The sequence below is a fragment of the Acomys minous genome (genome assembly GCF_964271855.1).
Source record: "Acomys minous genome assembly, chromosome: 1".
Classification (NCBI taxonomy): Eukaryota; Metazoa; Chordata; class Mammalia; order Rodentia; family Muridae; genus Acomys; species Acomys minous.
The window spans coordinates 129944194-129962617 of record NC_140483.1 but is presented as its reverse complement, the minus strand read 5'-3'; the positions used below and the strand labels follow the sequence as shown (position 1 = coordinate 129962617).

Genomic DNA, 18424 nt, shown 5'->3' with positions numbered 1-18424 from the left:
AAGCTGTCTCCCTAGCCCTGTTATTCTTTGACTGTGCGTCTTGCTTCCTCCATGCCTCAGCCACTACGGTATTGGCACGGTAAATGCCGATGGCTGAGGGCCCCTTCTCAGGGCTTTCATGTCATTCTACTAGGGCAGGGGACATCAACAGATGACCCAAAAATCCCTCCTAGTGGATGGTGTCAGGGATCCACTGAGTCACGGGCAACCCCAGGCCAGGCCAAAGCCTCCTGTTGTTTCAGCACATTTTTGAATAATAATGTTTTGAGTGACTTTTATACATCCTAAAACTCAAGAAGCACTGAAGGCAAAAACCAAGAAGCACTGAGATGTGCCAGAGTAGAGCTGCGACATTAAACTTCAGAACACTTAACACAAGTTATGAATAGAGTTCAGTGGGACACAGCTCAGAGTTCATGCTTGGCATGCACGAGTCCCGGAGTACCTGATCCCCAGCAACCAACAACAGCAGAAAGACACTGATTTAGGTCCTCGGGCCAGGAGCTTCTCGTTCAGTAGGTGCAGAGCATGGCCCGTCCCTACTAACTCTAACAAGATTCCAGGTTAATGTGCATAACTCTAGTTCAAGGGACGAGACTCTGAAAACCACTAGTCCAGTTACTCATTAGGTAATTCCATGGGCCATCTTGTAGTCTTACTTAGGTGTACATCTTGTCTGTACAAATTCTCAAGAGCCATTTGAGACTTAGGAACCCTCTCTTCTACTTTTCTATTTGCTAACCATCCCAACAGAAGCCTTCGATTATGATGATTCTACACTTAATCACTTTCACTCCCTGTCCTTTCTTAGAATGGAGAGGTTAAAAAGCATAATGCAAAAGCATTGTAAAAGGTCAGGAGGTGCCACCCTACAGAAGGAATTGTTTGTATTCATCACTAATAACCAATGCAAGTAATTATTTCTGGAAAGAACCGGTTCAGCATCCCTCCTGGTACAAGAACTCCTTTTCTAACATCTCTACAAGGTCTATCTTGACTGCATCGAGGACTTCTACCTTCATAGTGGGCTCATCAGACCCTTCTGTAGTTCTTAAATATAAGATAAGACACATCTCTTCATAGCTCTCTGTTCTTTCCTCTGGAACCACACAGAGAACACATAGCCCATGCATGGTCTCACAGTGCCTGTACCTATCTTCACTAACATTCCTAAGGGACAACTGGCCACCTGCTTTCTCACAGAACTATGGGATGGCACACCACAAGGTTTCCTCAGAGCACCAGAAAGAGCATGTCCCTCCTCACTTAGTAACTACCTCCCCAGTTTTAATTAGACACTCTGTAGCTTTACAGAGTTTCCAGACTATTCATTCCAGAAATACATAGCTATTCCAGAAAATAGAGTTTCAAAGCAGGAATATTTTCAAATAATCATTTTTATCAATAGGTGGTGAAGAAGGATTATATCGTTTACCCTCGGAGTTCCCCGTACTTGATACTAATAATTTACAAGCAGACAGTTCCAGTGAAGTGACGGTGGATGCTGTATGTGTTTTATATTCTCTCTCCCTCTCTCTCTCTCTCTCTCTCTCCCTCCCTCCCTCCCTCCCTCCCTCCCTCCCTCCCTCTCTCTCTCTCTCTCTCTCTCTCTCTCTCTCTCTCTCTCTCTCTCTCCTTGAGTTAACTGGGAATTCAAGCAAAGGGAAGAATCAAATATTTTGATTGCTGTCCCCAAGGAAAGCACAGAGCATCAGGGTAATCTTGGAGTCATCCACCCAGAAAACACATGCTTTCAACTGCTTATGCTTCTGAGTCTCCCAGAAGATAACACCGTCAGAAAATATCACCTGTTTTCTGCTCTCCCTTAAACTCCTGATCAAACCACTCTTTGTTTGAAATAATGTACACAGCAGCCTTTCTTTGCGATTACAGCAAACTCCAAACTCAAAGCACAGTTCTTCCGGCAGTAAGGAGCTACCCTCTCAGATGAGGCGGTCACACACTGCTTGGGTAAAAGTCTCACAACTACAGTCGTCAACTTTGACAAATCTCTAACTAGTCGCATTCACAAGCTCAACACCTGGGAAAGGCAAAGGTGGGTGAGGATGCAGACCAGAAGGCTCTGAGTAATTAAATGCCTTGTTAATTAACGCCTCGTCATTACACTAGAGAGAGTATTCCTAGACAGCCCTCTAATTTTCTATATGAAATTTCCACATCATCCTCACTCGCCACTAACACCAGTCACCCTTTCTCTTCCTCGCGGTGTTTCCTTCACTGCTATCCTACCTTTTGAACTTTCCTGAGAATGAGGCAGGAAGTGCATGAGCCCAGCCCCCACTATGACAAATGGGTTTTTTCCGTCTCTACTTATTTAATGTGTCTGAGTATCTTCTAGACTCTGTACGCCCAAAGCATCCATAAGCATATTGTAAACCTAGGAAATGTGGGTGTAGGGTTGCACCCTTGCAGAAAAACCTGACTGGTGGGAATGCTGGATGATGAAAGCATTCCTCAAGAGGAGCAAAAGCACCCCTCACTCCCATCACTTCTTGCATGCAATTCAACATCACTGACCAGCAGTTCCTCCATCTTAAAGTCAACAGCTCGCATCTGGAACAAAGACACCTGTGGTTCTAACTCACTGCTAACCAGACAACCGTTTGTTTCTCTGTTGCCATATAATTTCAATATTGTTTCTGGCTCTGAGGATGCCTCTGGCTGCAATGGTGAGATTTGGAAGCTATAAAAGTTAAATGAAGGGGCTGGGAATGATGGGTTTCTAGACAAGAACAATTGCTGCCAAGGGTGGCAACCAGAGTGTGATCTCTGCAACCTACATGGTGAGAGGAGATGAGTCCTACAAGTTGTCCTCTGACCTCCCCTCTGTGTGTGCCCCTCCCCTCTGTCTCTTTCTCTCCTCTCTCTCTCTCCCTCTCTCTCTCTCTCTCTCTTTCTTTCTTCTTCTTCTTCTTCTTCTTCCTCTCTCTCTCTCTCTCTCTCTCTCTTTCTCTCTCTTACACACCCACACAAATAAGTATACAAAAAATTTAACTAATATGAGTCAGGTGTCCCTCCCCAGTTTTGAATTCTCAAATACACTCCTGAAGCTAAAGACTATTTGACAACCTCCAAATTTAGCCTAATGATATAATCTATTTCCCAGAACTCAATGTCATGTAGAAATTTTGTTTCCAAATCTTCTACAAGAAGCAAGCCTTTCTATTAAGTGACAGACTCTGATGAATGGCTTCCAGTTTGAGCCTCAGGGCCACAAGTCAGCTTCACAAGCAGACAGACCTCACACTCCCAGACGGTTCCTCAATTGCGGACCCCATGTGTCACCTTAGATGGAATAAAAAATCTTCAGTCACGTTCAGCTTATGTGCAAGCAGGCAACCTGGTAAATACCTTTAACAGCCAGCACCACTGGACTTGCCTAGAGTAGTGAGCCATATTCAGATCAAACCCATGAGCACAGGGCCCTGAAGAGGAAGGACATATACACATATATGGGGACCATCCTCTATTTTGTGATTTTGAGACAGAGTATCTCATAGAGAATCGGGGTTCACTGATTAGGACAGCTTGGCTGATGGAGTGAGCTCCAGGGCTCTCCCCTCTGCACCCAGCTTTTTTACATGAGTTCTGGGTGTGAAACTCAAGCCCTCATGCTTGCATGGGACGCACTTAAGCAGGTGAGCTATCTCCCCAGGTCCAGCCTTGTCTTTAAACACAGTGTCCTACGCTGTCTCAGTTCTCTGGGCACCGCGCTGAAAACTCTGTATGAGGCTTCTTGGCAAGCACAGTACTGAGCCTGTAACTCCCTCTTGGCCTTCATCGTTGCCTACCCAATGCTCCTCTTGTTTGTGTCTGGACCATTAAGAAGTTAAGAGCAGCCACACAGTTCTTCCCCCAGTGCATACTCCCTTCGCACAGATGACTGAATCCGGAGACAGAACCCTCCATGTGCCATGCCCTGTAATCCTGGAACAAGTCCCAGTTTCTTTATAGCCAAGATAAGAATACTCCTTCTGATTTCAGAATGGTGGTTATAATAAGAGAGTCTCTCAGAGACCAAACAACAAGATGCTCCCTCTAAAAGATGTAAAGTCTTCTATTTAAACAACTGGGAAATATTCGAGATCCGGTGCCTGCTATTAACTAATTGAACAAACATTCTTAGGACTGATGACAAACTGGCTTCACTCCCACAGCTTAGCAGCTAAGTAAAGGAGCCTGCTATACCTAATGGGGCTATGGCTATAGTGGAGGGTTACTGCAGGCTGTTAATAAATTACCCCCCCCCCAGACTTAGCAGCTTACAACAATAAACTTTTTGTTGTTGTTATTGTTTTTTGAGACAAGAGTCTCTCTATGCATCCCCCTCCCTGTCCTGAAACTTGATATGTAGACCAGGATGACCTAAAGCCTATAAAGATCTGCCTGCCTCTGCCTCTTGAGTACTGTGATTAAAGGTGTGTGCCACCACACTTTTTAAACATTTTAATTACATTTATTTACTTATGTATGTATGTATTTATTTGTCTGTCTGTCTGTCTGTCTCTCTTTCTGTCTGTCTGTCTCTGTTTCTCTCCCTCCCTCCCTCCCTCTCCCCCTCTTCCCCCAACAATGAAATGAGAAGTTCTTCTTTGACATGTCTACATATCACTGCCATCCAGCGCCACTATCAAAGGGGTAAAAGCAATGAGTCGGCCTGATCATGAATAGTATCTGTAAGCCAAAACAAACCTTCTCTCTTTGTAAGTTGATAGCCTTCCTTATTTACTATAGTATCAGAAAGCTTACTGATACGCCAGGGTTGCACTTACCTAGAAGGCTAACTATGAGAAGATCTGCTAAAACATTTCTCACATGGCTGCTAGTATGTCAGTTACTCACTAGCTCTTGGGTAAAGACAGCTCTTCTTTTGTGCATAGACCTTTCTAGTTAATATGACAGGTGTATTTATTTTATTATTATTCATATTTATATTATTTTATTGTGTTATATTTATACAGTATATATTTTTATTTATATAGTTATATTGTTATTTATATTTATTGTTTATTATTTATTGTTTATTATTATTATTCTATCTTTCTGTGTTTAAAATGTTTCGTAATAAAAACAAACCACCTTACTAAGGGGGTGGGAGTATCAACTACACCTGACTTTAAGTTATAATGCTTAGCAGATTTTCTCCAATGTTTGAATATATGTTAAAGCAGACTGTGGTGGTTTGAATAGGAATCGCCCTCCTAGGCTCATAGATTTTAAGTGCTTGGTCACCAGAGAGTGGCACTATTAAGAGGCGTGGCCTTGTTAGAGGAAGTGTGTCACTGGGGGTGGGCTTTGAGGTTTTAAATACTCAAGCCAGGCCCAGTGCCTCCCACCACCACCACCCCATCTCTCTTCCTGCTGCCTGCTGCCCCAGATGTAGAATTCTTGATGCCTGGTGGCAGCCATGCTTCCTGCCATCATGATAGTGGACTAAACTCTGAAACTGTAAACCAGCCCCAATTAAATGTGGTTCCTATATAAGAGTTGCTATGGTAACGGTACCTCGCCACAGAAAAAGAATACTGACTAAGACACAGACAGTGCTTTCACAACTATTATTTTTGGCACACACTGCAAGTGAGATTAGCACTGTAATCCCAGCATTTAGGAGCCTTAAGGAGGACTTCAAGTTCAAGGCACCCTTAACTACATGCAAAAAGTTTGTCTCCATTTTCCCTGGAGGGGGAGACTTGGTGGCACTCAGAGGAAGGACAGCAGGTTACCAAGAAGAGACTTGATACCCTATGAGCATATACAGGGGGAGGAAGTCTCCCTCAAGAACAGTCATAGGGGAGGGGAATAAGGGGAAAATGGGAGGGAGGGAAGAATGGGAGGAGACAAGGGATGGGATAACCATTGAGATGTAACAAGAACAAATTAATAAAATAATATATATCTTGGAAAAAAAAGTTTGTCTCAAAACAAGCAGACACAGATGATGCTAACTAGCCCTCATGTAACAGGCAATTAACTCAACTATTGGGGGGGCTTGTTTGGTACCCATAGGCTCTGACAGTCCCATCAGAATAGTTCTCCAGTGACTTTGCCTAAAGAATACATTTGGGAAAGACAGAAACCAGCATAGACAATCAGATCTGCCTCAGCTCAAAAGTCCATCTCCCAGCACCTGGCCAGTGACCAGCACTACAGGACTCAGAAAAGACAATTGTTCTCCCATCAGTGGAAACTAGTTTGCAATACTTTGTGCTAAAATCTTGTATACTAAAAAACTATTCCTTTCGATACTTAGTGTCACATAACTATAGGGTCCGGAAGTTAGGAGCCGAGCCAGGACCTTCATAGGTACTCAGTCTAACCACTAGATGATGTGGCCTTGCCTCATACTAGCATGGTTCACTGCCCTCTCCGCTACTTGGTGCCAGCGACTTACGAGGCCTTCTAGTAGGTGCCAGGAACACAGGAAAGTTGGTCAACAAATGTTTTCAACATGACAATGTCCATGGGACAAGTGCTAAGCTTCTCATTCTCTATTCAAATCTGAACTACAAACACCTAAAGTATGTATCCCAATATAGTTTTTTTGTTCTGTTTTTGCAGGGCACTGTATAGGCCTGGATGGCCTGGAGCTCCCTAGGTAGATCAGGCTGGCCTCAAATTCACAGAGATCTACCTGCCTCTGCCTCACCAGCTGTAGGATTAAAGGCCTGTACTACTATGCCTGGCCCAATAAAGATTTTTAAAGCTGATTGTACAAATGGGCTGTCTTTTCAAGTTTTTCTTTTAAGTATCTTCATTTAGGAATTGAACCCTGAACTGTAAACACAAAGTTAAACTTTTTTCTCTAAGGAAGAAACAGCTAGAATACCCCAGAATAAAACAAAGAGGTCTGTCATAATTATATAAAGTAATCTGTATTACTAAATACATTACAAGGATTTCTGGAAACTCAATATTTAGTTGTGTTTTACATTTATTCTTCTGAAAACAGGTTTTGGTATACATACTATTATCAATGTATTTTTTTTTACGCCAACATATTTTCCTAACTGCAATGCAAACAATAAAAACGGAAAAGAGAGGAATGAGGGTGCAGGCATGTTATCCCAGTACTGAGGTTGAGGCAGCATGGTTGCCATGAGCATGCCCTGGAACCATATCAAGTGCAAGGGCAGCCTGGGCTACACAGACAGGCCCTGTCTGAAAACTAGCAGAGGGCAGAGGAGGAGTTAAGAGGATGATGCCAGAGAACAGAGAATAAGCCACAAATGAGGCTCCAGATGTGTTGTCCCCTTAAGCACACAAATGTGGCCTGATATCACAACCCAAGAGTGTCCCAGGATCACTACCCTTACAGTAACTAGGCCCCCATCCTCCCTTCAGGGTTCTGGAATAAGGAGGATGAGCAAGAGGAGGAGCTAGTACTTTCTAGGTATAGCATCTAGTAGCCTCTCCACCAGAGAGCAGCACACAATTTAGTCATTGATCAATATGTAAAAGCCTTTCTGAGTAAATCTGCTGGCGCTTGGTCTTGGGCACTGTGTCTGTAACCAGAGTTCTGGCTGCAGTCCGGATTTTGGCCTTGGCATTTCTATGAAGCATCGAAAGCATCAATTTTGAAGTTCAAAATTGTTCTCCATCACCTCTGATTGGCCAATAAAGAACGGAACAGCCTATAGCTGGGGAGGAGAGTTAAGGTGAGATTTCCAATCCCTGTGAGGATGTCCCCAGGTATAGAATGGAGAGAGGAGAAGGTCTCCATGGGGAAGGTCATCATGAGGACACGGATGAACAAGGAGCAGCCAGAGTGAGTCTAAGATGGCAGGTAACAGGACACGTGGCTGCAAAGTAGGCAAGTCTAGAATAGCTGAGTATTTGCCCAGCTATAATGTTGGAAGCTCATTGATACATACAATAAGTCTCCACATCATTACATGGGAGCTAGAACAGGCATAGAAAAGCCTTAATTTTTATATAAATCACTTGCCCTTCAATCATTAAGCACAGATCTCCAGTATGGGCCTTTGAAGAGCTAAGCTCTCACCAGAGTTCAATTAAGGAAGAAAAAAGTAGGACTCACAAGTCTAATTATTGTTTTTTTCTTACATGCGACTTCAACAACCCAACAGTGCAAACACACAAGTGAGTGTACTCAAGTGGAAGGCACTGAATGGCCCTCACCCACTTCTAAGACCCTCTGAGCCTCACGTGCTGCTGCAGCTGAATGAGATGTCGGGAAGAGCCAAAGGAAATGATCCATATCAACCTGACTAAAAGAGACCATCGACAGATAAAAGGAGAAATACTAAAGGGGATGTGTTGGAACCTCAGTGCACTGTTTCATAAAGGGGGTTCCAAATGTTCTCCAGCAGGATTCCTCTTTAGAATTGCCTGGGAAGATGGGTGCAGCCAGATATGTTTAAGGCTAGGATATCTGCAAGGTACTACTATAAATAATATCTAACATGTAGCCACCATTGGGGTGATCCTTCTGTGGACTGTGTGGAGGTGTCTCTGTATATCTAATTGTTCACTCTGTACCAGCAGAGAGTTGAGTACCGTCCGTTATTCTTATGGATCAGCACCTACATCATATTTGTAAACAGTCTTCTTCCCTAGCATTTTGACTGGCTTAATAAAGATCCGATGGCCAATGGCTAGGCAGGAGAGAGAAGGCAGGACATTCAGGCTGAGAGAAGGTCTGGGGAGAAGGATCAGACAAAGAGACATGGAGAGGAACAGGTGCACTGACTGAGTAAGAGAGAGGTAATGGGCCACGTGGTGGGTGGTGGGTTAGAATAGTCAGATTAATCAAGTTAGATGAGGTAGCTGGGAGGCAGCTCAAGCTAAGGCCTAAGCTATAATAATAATAATAATAATAATAATAATAATAATAATAATAATAATAATAATAATAATAATAATAATAATAATGTAAGTCTCCATGCCTTTATTCAATTGCTGGAGGTCCCAAAAGTCCCGCTATAACCCATACACACACACACACACACACACACACACGCGCACACACACACACACACACACACACACACACACACACACACACACACACACACACACACAACAGTGCACAGTTAGGGGCCAGGGGGAAGGTTCAGCTGTTTAAGGCACTTGTTATCACATCAGATGACCTAGGCTTCATCTCTAAAATCCACACAGTGGAGAGAACCAAGTATCACAAGCTAAGCTGTCCTCTGACTTCTGCATATGTACGCTGTTGTGCACATATGCACACGGCAGATAAAATAAATTAATATAATTTAAATGTTTCTAAGTGGACATAGTACCAAACTGCCCTCTAAATTCATATGTATCTACTCATATATTAGTGCAGTTCTCAGACCTCACCAGAGAAACGTCTTTATGCAGTGGATGGTGGTTATTGCAGAACGTCACAACTAGCTAATGTACTAAATAAGTGACTGGGTAGTGCTCAGCCACAAATGTGAAATCTATACCACACACCTTCCTCAACCCTCTGAGACATCATGGAAGAGGGGGTGGAAAGATATGTAAGAGCCAGAGACCAGGAAGGGCTGGAGCAAAACAGTGTCTTCCAGACATGGAAGGACTGCCACACTCATGAACTCACAGCACCTGTGGGTTCCTACACAAGAGCAAGCCTGGCAGCATCCTAGCATGCATGGGGTAGGTTCCTACACAGGAGCAGCCTGGCAGCATCCTAGCATGCACAGGGTGGGTTCCTACACAGGAGCAGCCTGGCAGCACCCTAGCATGCAGGGAAAAGTAGTGCATGAGCCTCCACCAGCAACCGAGGAGCTACAGACAGTTTGTCTTTTGTGGGAGAAGATGCTGTTTTCTTTAGGATGCGGCTCCTGGTAGGTCAACCACACTCCAGTAGATAGCCCCACACCAAGAAGTATATGTACAAGACAATTTGGAATCAACAGGTCATTACTTCTTAAGGCAAAGAATTATTACAAACATTTATGAATTTTTAAATCTACAGCTAAGAGTAACATTTTTTTTTTAACACAGAAGCAAGGAAAAGCCAGATTAAGTATCATGTTAACAAACACAACTGAGGTAGGCCACTTTCTCAACGGCACTGAAGTCAGCCTGGTTTCTTCTCATTTGATCTCCTACCTAGCAAAAGATTACAGTGTTCTCTCTTATAGTGGCACAAAGGCACAGAATCCTCATGTGCCCCTGCATTTGTCCCCTGCCAGTCTTCTTCTTTCAGTACATAAGTCCTCACTCCTAACCCATATCAGATTTCAGACCTGTTTAAACCATCCATGAATCAGCAAATAAACAAATCACATAGATCGGTCAATGGGGATGCAGAGTTTACGTAGATGATAGAAAACAACACTTTCAGTTTTTTTTTAAAAAAATATCTCTTTACATATATCCCTGGAAATGCTGATGTACCCAGCTGGCATGGGGCTGTGCAGCTGGCTGTCTACCAGGCCACACATCTCCCCGGTGATTTGAAAGAGCAATCAGGCTACAGGTCACTTTTCTAACAGGACCCAACAGTGTGGACAGCACTCAAAGCCTGCTTTATGAAGCACTGCTTTGAGGTCCCAGAACATTCCTTTTAATAGCTATTATTTTCTTCTTTTCTATGTGGATCTTCTCTTCTTGGCTAGATTGACAAGCACAATCACTTCTATGTCTTTATTCTTCCCAGCTGGCCTGAGTTCCCAGCATACACTGGGTGTGCTGAAAGGTGTATAGATGCAAACTACTGCTTTCATCTTTTCTCACTGGGAACACTGTGTTCCAAGCAGTGCCCAGGCAAGGCTTAAAGAGCTAATGTGAAGGTGGCCCAGGCATTTCTTTCTATGAGGAACTGTTTGTTTGACATACAGAATAGAGGGCTGAAGAGATGGCTCAGCATTTAAGAACACTTACTGCTCTGGAAAGAACTAGAGTTTAGTTCCCAGCATGCATACCATGCAGTTCCAGGGGACCTGACACCTTCCTCTGGCCTCTGAGGCACCTGCATACACATGGCGCATATAAGCTCAAGCAGGGATATACACATGCACATAAAATAAAAAATAAATATATTTTTAACAATGCAATAGTAAAAGCAAGTGTAAAATATACTACGTCAAAAATCTAGGGGCTGGAAAGATAGCTCAGAGGTTAAGGGCACTGTCTGTTCTTCCAAAGGTCCCGAGTTCAATCCCCAGCAATGACATGGTGGCTCACAACCATCTATAATGAGATCTGATGCCCTCTTCTGGAGTGCAGGCACACATATGGGCAGAATACTGTACAGATAATAAATAAATCATCCTTTAAAAAAACAAAACAAAAATCTATACATGGATCAAAATGTTACACTAAGTGGCTATAGCAGTGCATGCTATACTCTTAGCTACTGAGGAAGCAGAGGGGGAGGAACATGAGTTCAAGAACATCCGAGGCAATTCAGTAAGACCCATTTCAAAAGAAAATCATATCCTACCTCGTAAGTTTGCATAACTAGTATATGTTGATCAAAATTTTTATATAAAAGATGAAAACGTTCAATTGTCCAAACGCCTTTGAGAAAAAAAAGCCAAAAGAAGATTCGGAGGCCAGGGAGTGAAAATGCTTGTCATGGGAACCTGACAACCTGCAATGCACTCTGGGAGAATCAGCTGAAAGCCTAGGACCAGCCAGCCTGAAGCTGACTGCAAAGCAGAGGCAGAAACAAGAGTGACCTGCTTCAGCCAGGTGGAAGGTGAGAGCCAACTCCCCAAAAGCTGCCCTCTGACCTCCGTGGGAAAGGACTCTCCTCTCCTTCCTTCGAGAATAAACATAAAACCATAGAGCCGTCAGAAGGACCAGAAAGACCATCTAGAAACATCTGAGCACCTATAGCAAGATCCTTCCTCAGCTGCCAAGATGCTGTCCAGCAGGGGCTTTACTCACTGGGCCATCTCATCTCTCCGCCCACCCAGACAAAGATGTTAGTGTTTCTTTAATGCTGCGGACAAACTGAGGTTGAAATAACTAAAATCTTTCGGTGTTCCTCCTTTGTGTGGGCCTCCCCACTCTGAATAAGTGCAACTTTGCTTCTGGACCACAGTACAAAATCGAACCATTTATCCACCCAGGTTTCATCTTGCTATGGTTAAATGCTCTGATTCTTGATCTTTCCATCCAAAATCATTGGAAAACCAATTTCTCCAGAGTTGTGAACAGATCACTGAGAAAAGTACTAAACACAACAGGCATTGTCCCTAGAGAGCTGGATGGTGACACTATCAGGTCGTTAACATTATCAAGATAGACATAGTTGCTCAACCTGCCATGAATCTGCCAACCATCTCCTAATACCTCACCTGGGTATTTTGGTTCAGTATCCAAATCTATTTGCCCCTCCCCTTTGTAAACAGGAACAGTTTCTGATCTCCATCTTCTGACAAGTGGATTCTGAGATCAGATAGGACATCCTCACACATATGACAGTGTTTGTGCCTTGCAGCTGGAATCTCAGCATCTGGGGAGTAAAGACCTTGCTCACTATCCTGTGTTTCCCACAGACTTAGCACAGCACCTAATTAACATTGTACATAACTGATACAAAATCACTAACTGCAATGTTAGCCAGTTGGTCATTTAAAGACATAAAAGAACTTTCTGGCAACCTTCTCACTTCCTTTGGAGTTCAAGTCAATTTACCTGTCTGGAAGCAAACTGAGTGACGCTGTCCCTGCAGCCACTTCAAAGCATCCTCCCCCCCCCCCCCAAAGCTATTGTACACACTTCAGCCGGCTGCATCCCACCTCCTCACACTGAGGTCAACACCTCAGCTCAACACTGCAGTAGGCCTATGACCAAGCAGCATCCACCAGCCTGGCTGTCTATAACATGGACTCAGAACTGCACTTATTTTGTTCCAAGCAGTTACACAACCGCTCCAGTACAACTGGATGAGCTTGTTTGCCTTTTATCCACTAACAAGACGCTCCCTTTGCCACATACCTCATCTCCACTCAAGCAGCTTACAAATGCAGCATACCCACTCCTAAAAATCTACAAGTCCCCCTCCTACAGCACTCCCTGGCTTCCGTGAACAGCTACTTTTCCTTTTAAGTTCATGTCCGTAACTTGGTTCCCTTTCTCACTCTGTGTCACCACTGCTCCTCCACAGTGACTAGCTTCCCCACTTCTGTCTCCAAACTCAACCCTAATCCATAACTGTCTGCCCAACTCTACCACCTGGCTGTAGTCCCCACACCATTTTATCTTTCCTAGACAGTAACAACCCTCTTCTTCACACACACACACACACACACACACACACACACACACACACACACACTCACACACGTACATACGCACACACACATCCACCACCACAGTCAACATAAAACTGTGTATGCAAGATTCTTACTTTATTTTTACTGATTTTTTAAAAAATTTTTCTCTGTGTGTGTCAATATGTGTGGGTACTTGTGTCACCACAGATGTTCAGAGGTCAGAGAACCTTTTAATAGTTGGTTTCTCCTTCCACCATGTGGACCCTGGAGCTCAAACTGAGCTCATCGGGCTTGGGAACAGAGGCCTTTATCTGCTGAGCCATCCCATCCCATCAGTTCCCAACTCCCTATGTTAAACTTCTCACTGTCTCCTTGGCTCCCAGACAAGAAGCACAAAAATTATTTACATGACACATAAACCCTGAGTGTTCTCAGCCCCTGACTTCCTCTGCCTACGAACACCTCTCTGCTCTTGTAGAAGTTCTCACCACACTGGCCACCTTTTCAGTCTTGGAAAGAACCCAGCTGCATTATTAGATTTCTAGATCTTCCCATATGACGTTGCCTTCTTATCTCATGCTATTCAGTTCACCATCATAGCCCTGCCCTCCCTACGCGCGCGCGCGCACACACACACACACACACACACACACACACACACACACATACACACATTTGGCTAACTCTGACTTATGTTTCAGCATTCAGTTTAAATGTCAGTGCCCCCGCCCAAAAGAAGTCTTATGGGATGACCACAACCTGCCCACATGCCTCATCCCCACTTAGGTGTCTCTCAAATCCACACCTAAAATCTACAAGTCCTCCTCCTCCAGCAATCCCTGGCTCTGTGAATAGCTACTTTTCCCTTCAAGTTGATATCCATAACTCCTCCCCTGGAAATTCCTTCTTTGCATCCTGTTGTTCATTGAGGCACCCTTCACAAAGGCATGATTTTATAAATGTTTACCAACAGTATTTCTTTCTTGTGGCATCCCCAGTAACTCGGAGCTGTGGCAAACTTATTTGTCGCTGACTCTCAAGCCCTTCACAAAGGTCTCAGCATACCAGTCAATGCACAGCTCTGATCAAAGGAACTGCTTTGAGTTCTCATGTTCACAAATACATTCTCCTACAGTGTTCCCTGCCATGGAACACCGGTCTGAATGGGGCATTAGAGCCTGTTACTCTTTCTGCCCCCATCCTTTAAATGTGTCCATTATTTAAGCTGTTCATGATGACAGATGCCAGTAATCCCAACACTTAGGACTCAGAGGCAGGAGGACCAGGAGTTCAAGGCCACACTTTGCTATGTGGTGTGTTTGAGGCCAGACTAGACTACATGAGAGTTTAACTAAAAAAAAATTCATAAACGTAATATTTTTTCTCAGAATTAATTTATATCCACAAATCCTGAGGTTCTTCTTAGCTGTCTGCTGTGTACAGACCGTCACTATTAACTAGCACCTGTGCAGTGCTAGAGCCCTCACATCTGAAAATTAATTTCATTATTCTCCCCATATCAGATTCCATTTCACAAACAAACTCCAGGTATCAATTACCACCCATCTACTGTCAAATGAGATAATGGCAGCGTCACCACCCAGGACCATAGATGCCCAATTGAAGGCAAAGCAGCACCACAGCCGAGTGCAGCTTCATCAGGATCAGACACACACTGTGGTCATCTGGATGGGCACCAGATCCAGTTCCCACAGCCAGCAGCCCAGTGCTCCACCATGACCTGAGGAGCTAGAAGAAACGGCCAACATTATGACGTCTGCTTTTCAAAACATCCACATGCAGTCTTGTTCTGCAACTGGGAAGGTCTGAGAGCCACAAGGTAAGGTGGCTAGCCCACAAGAGCTAAAGGTTTTCTGTTTCTCATCACAAAAGTTTACCATGTTGTTCCTTGAGAAAGTCTTAACCCTCTATCTATTACTGAACTCTGGCTGGGCATGGTGGCGCACGCCTTTAATCCTAGCACTTGGGAGGCAAAGTCAGGCGGATTGCTGTGAGTTTGAGGACAGCCTGGTCTACAAAGTGAGTCTAGGACAGCCAAGGCTACACAGGAAAAGCCTGTCTTGAAAAACCAAAAAGAAAGAAAGAAAGAAAGAAAGAAAGAAAAGAAGGAAGGAAGGAAGGAAGGAAGGAAGGAAGGAAGAAAGAAAGAAAGAAAAATCTCATCTTAACTCTGAACTGAGTGACCAGCCCAGTATCTTTTTACTTGAAAAACAAAATTAAATTATTCCTTTTATCCACCAACACCACACAACCATTTTGTAAAACTGAGCCACATTGGAACTACACATCCTCAGGAAGGGGACACAAAGCTGCCTCTGACAGGGCACACTACTTTGCACCATTTACTCTTCATTAAATAATCAAGATCATAGATCCTTACTAAAATAGCCAATAGATGTGGTTCCTACAAATGTGCCAACCTGATATCAATAGGGACGGAAGACAAAGAAACCCTGAGCTATTTGCGGACTCAAAAGAAATACTTCACACTAGAAATGCACAGTAAATTTTTTATTAAGCAAGTGATGCTTTCCGGAAATCAGCTTTTCTCACTTCCATTTAAAAGTCAAATTTATCATTTGGCTCTTAGTTATGCAGGCTCTTAAAAGCATGCCTCCCAATGAAGGCTGCAACCTCAGTTTACAAACACATCTATACTTATTTTCTTTTGTTTTGCTTGTAGTCCTTGGGAGTGGAGCACAGAGTCTTAAGATTTATTTATTTATTATGTATATCAGAAGAGGGCACCAGATTTCATTATAGATGGTTGTGAGCCACCACGTGGTTGCTGGGAATTGAACTCGGTACCTTTGGAAGAGCAAGCCGTGCTCTTAACCTCTGAGCCATCTCTCCAGCCCTTGGGGTCTTACACTGTGCTTACAAGTGTGCTCTACTATAGAGCTACAGTCCCAGACAACCATAAATCGTTTTACAAGTCCACTTCTAGGCACAAGCAAATCAAACATTACTTTAGAGATCATTTCTCAATTCAACAGCCCAGGCTCTGTCTACTTCAGGAAATGTTCTAAAGATGCTGCCCTGAAATAATAAAAATTCACTTACACTATAGTTCATGAGGAAATCTGGGGTTATCATTGGGTAGTAGGGAGCCAGTTAAGTCCTGAGTGAATGTGTGTGGTTAACATGAACACAGTCATGTCAAGAAACTCAGTTCTCAGCCCCACTGGAGTAGCCAACCCTTCACTTCTGGTTCATGTGTGGATGTTGATAGTGTGTGCAGAAAATGTCTACCATAGCTTCATCCCCTCACACCATATTTATGGCCTGAGGGGGCTTTCCCACAGAGACTGCTCCTACAATGATTACCTGAACCTGAGTCCTTGACTCAGCTATATGCCATAGCCCAGCCTCCTTATTCAACTCTACATAATAAGCCCACTGTGGTTCCAGGCACTGCAGCATCTCCATCAGAGCCTGCACCACCCAACCCCAGCTTGCCTGTGTGTGTGTCTGACCTCTCTTTATTCCCTGATCAACCCAATCCCGGTCTTGGAACCCAATCCATGCAAGGCCTCAGCAGTTAGAACATAATGTGTTAAGCCTACTATTCTGGCTCTGTTCCCTATGTCACTCAGACCACTGTGTGACTCTACCCCTGTATGCTTTGGTTTCCTCATTTATCATATGCGTAGTGAGTGTTATTTGAATTCCTCCTGGATTCCATAGTCTCTGTTTATTTAATTGCATACCTAATGGTCACGTCTGGAAATTGCTTTGCTAATACTAGACACAGTGATACAAATCTTATTCTTATGCTGTCTTATTTTCTGTTTGCTTTTGGAATGTATCTGTAGGCTCAGAATTAACAGAACAAAAATACAAGACAAGCAATAGGCAAAGTGGAGTTTGTCTGATAAGGTTTCCCAGCATCAAGTATGATATAGGCATATAGTCACGTGGCACAGAATGCTTAATAATGGGGAAAAAAAGTAGAAGAAAAGAAAAACAATGTATGTACATATAGACATGATTCAAACTTATGCATAAAAGTATCAAAAGGTTAGGCATTAAATAATCCTTTGGTTAGCAATAGGTTGTAAAATTATTTCGACTTATTTTCCTTCTCTGTGCTTTTCTGGAGCTTCACAAAGTTATATAGTTAATAAGCTTAAAAGTCAGCAAAAGTTTTTTTGTTCCAAACACATTTTCCTAGAAAACAATATTTCTAATGAAGTTATGTTAAGTGGAAATTCTGTGATTAAGTGAGATAAAGATTACTTCATCACGAGCATTGTAAGACCCCACTACAGTGAATCTGTTGCTACTAGGAGGCAGTAAACAGTTGCTCTTCTGTGGACTTCCTAGCCAGAGAGGATTCATATACGTCCTGGGATACACAGAAGGGACCAAGAGAATCCATCATTGGTACTCAGCACCCAAGAGAATCCATCATTGGTACTCAGCACCCAAGAGAATCCATCATTGGTACTCAGAACAGCACCCAAGAGAATCCATCATTGGTACTCAGAACAGCACCCAAGTTAAATTTACAAATATTAAGTGGGACTTCCCACTCAGACCACAGTCGACCACTGAGGTGTGAAACTGCAGCAAATGAGCCATGAGTGAGTGTAAACAAGGCCCCCATCCTACCCATCAGTGATGCATTTCCCTCCCGTCTCCCCAAATTTGGGAACAAACCTCTGGTCTAGTCATTGGGTACTTAGAGAAAGTGTCAGTTTTCATTATTGTCATCACTCTGCACCCTAAACTTCTCTCAGCAAGAAACACTCTAGTGAAGCGATGTTCTCCAATGCTCTGGTCAAGAAATCAATGTTGTTCAACTGTTTTAAAAAAAGAGGTTTTCCTGGCATAACTCTTTGTCATAATAACTCTGGAAATGAAGTCCATGTTTGCTGAGGCTTCCAACAGCATAAACCAGAGAGGAAGAGGAATAAGTCAGAAATAGAAACCAGCTACTGTTAAGCAAAAGGGACCCAACTAAAGGCTGATCATCTGAGGTCAAGAGCCCATAGACCACAATTCCCAGAGCAAGGCACCAAATGGGTCTAGCAAGTATGTGGAATGTGGAACAACTAAGAGCTGTCAATGTAGATCATTCTGCAAAGGAGGTTATGTCCATACAGTCTCCACTTCCACAGCACTGGGTAGGCTTCAACAAAGCAAATCCCACACCCACTTCCTCACGGAGG

The 18424-nt window shown here is 43.4% G+C and overlaps 1 protein-coding gene across 3 annotated transcripts in view; it reads right to left on the bottom strand.

Moving 5' to 3' along the window:
- FAXC (failed axon connections homolog, metaxin like GST domain containing) overlaps nucleotides 1-18424 on the bottom strand; it is a 62819-nt gene that overhangs the window by 19730 nt on the left and 24665 nt on the right. The window lies entirely within an intron of this gene.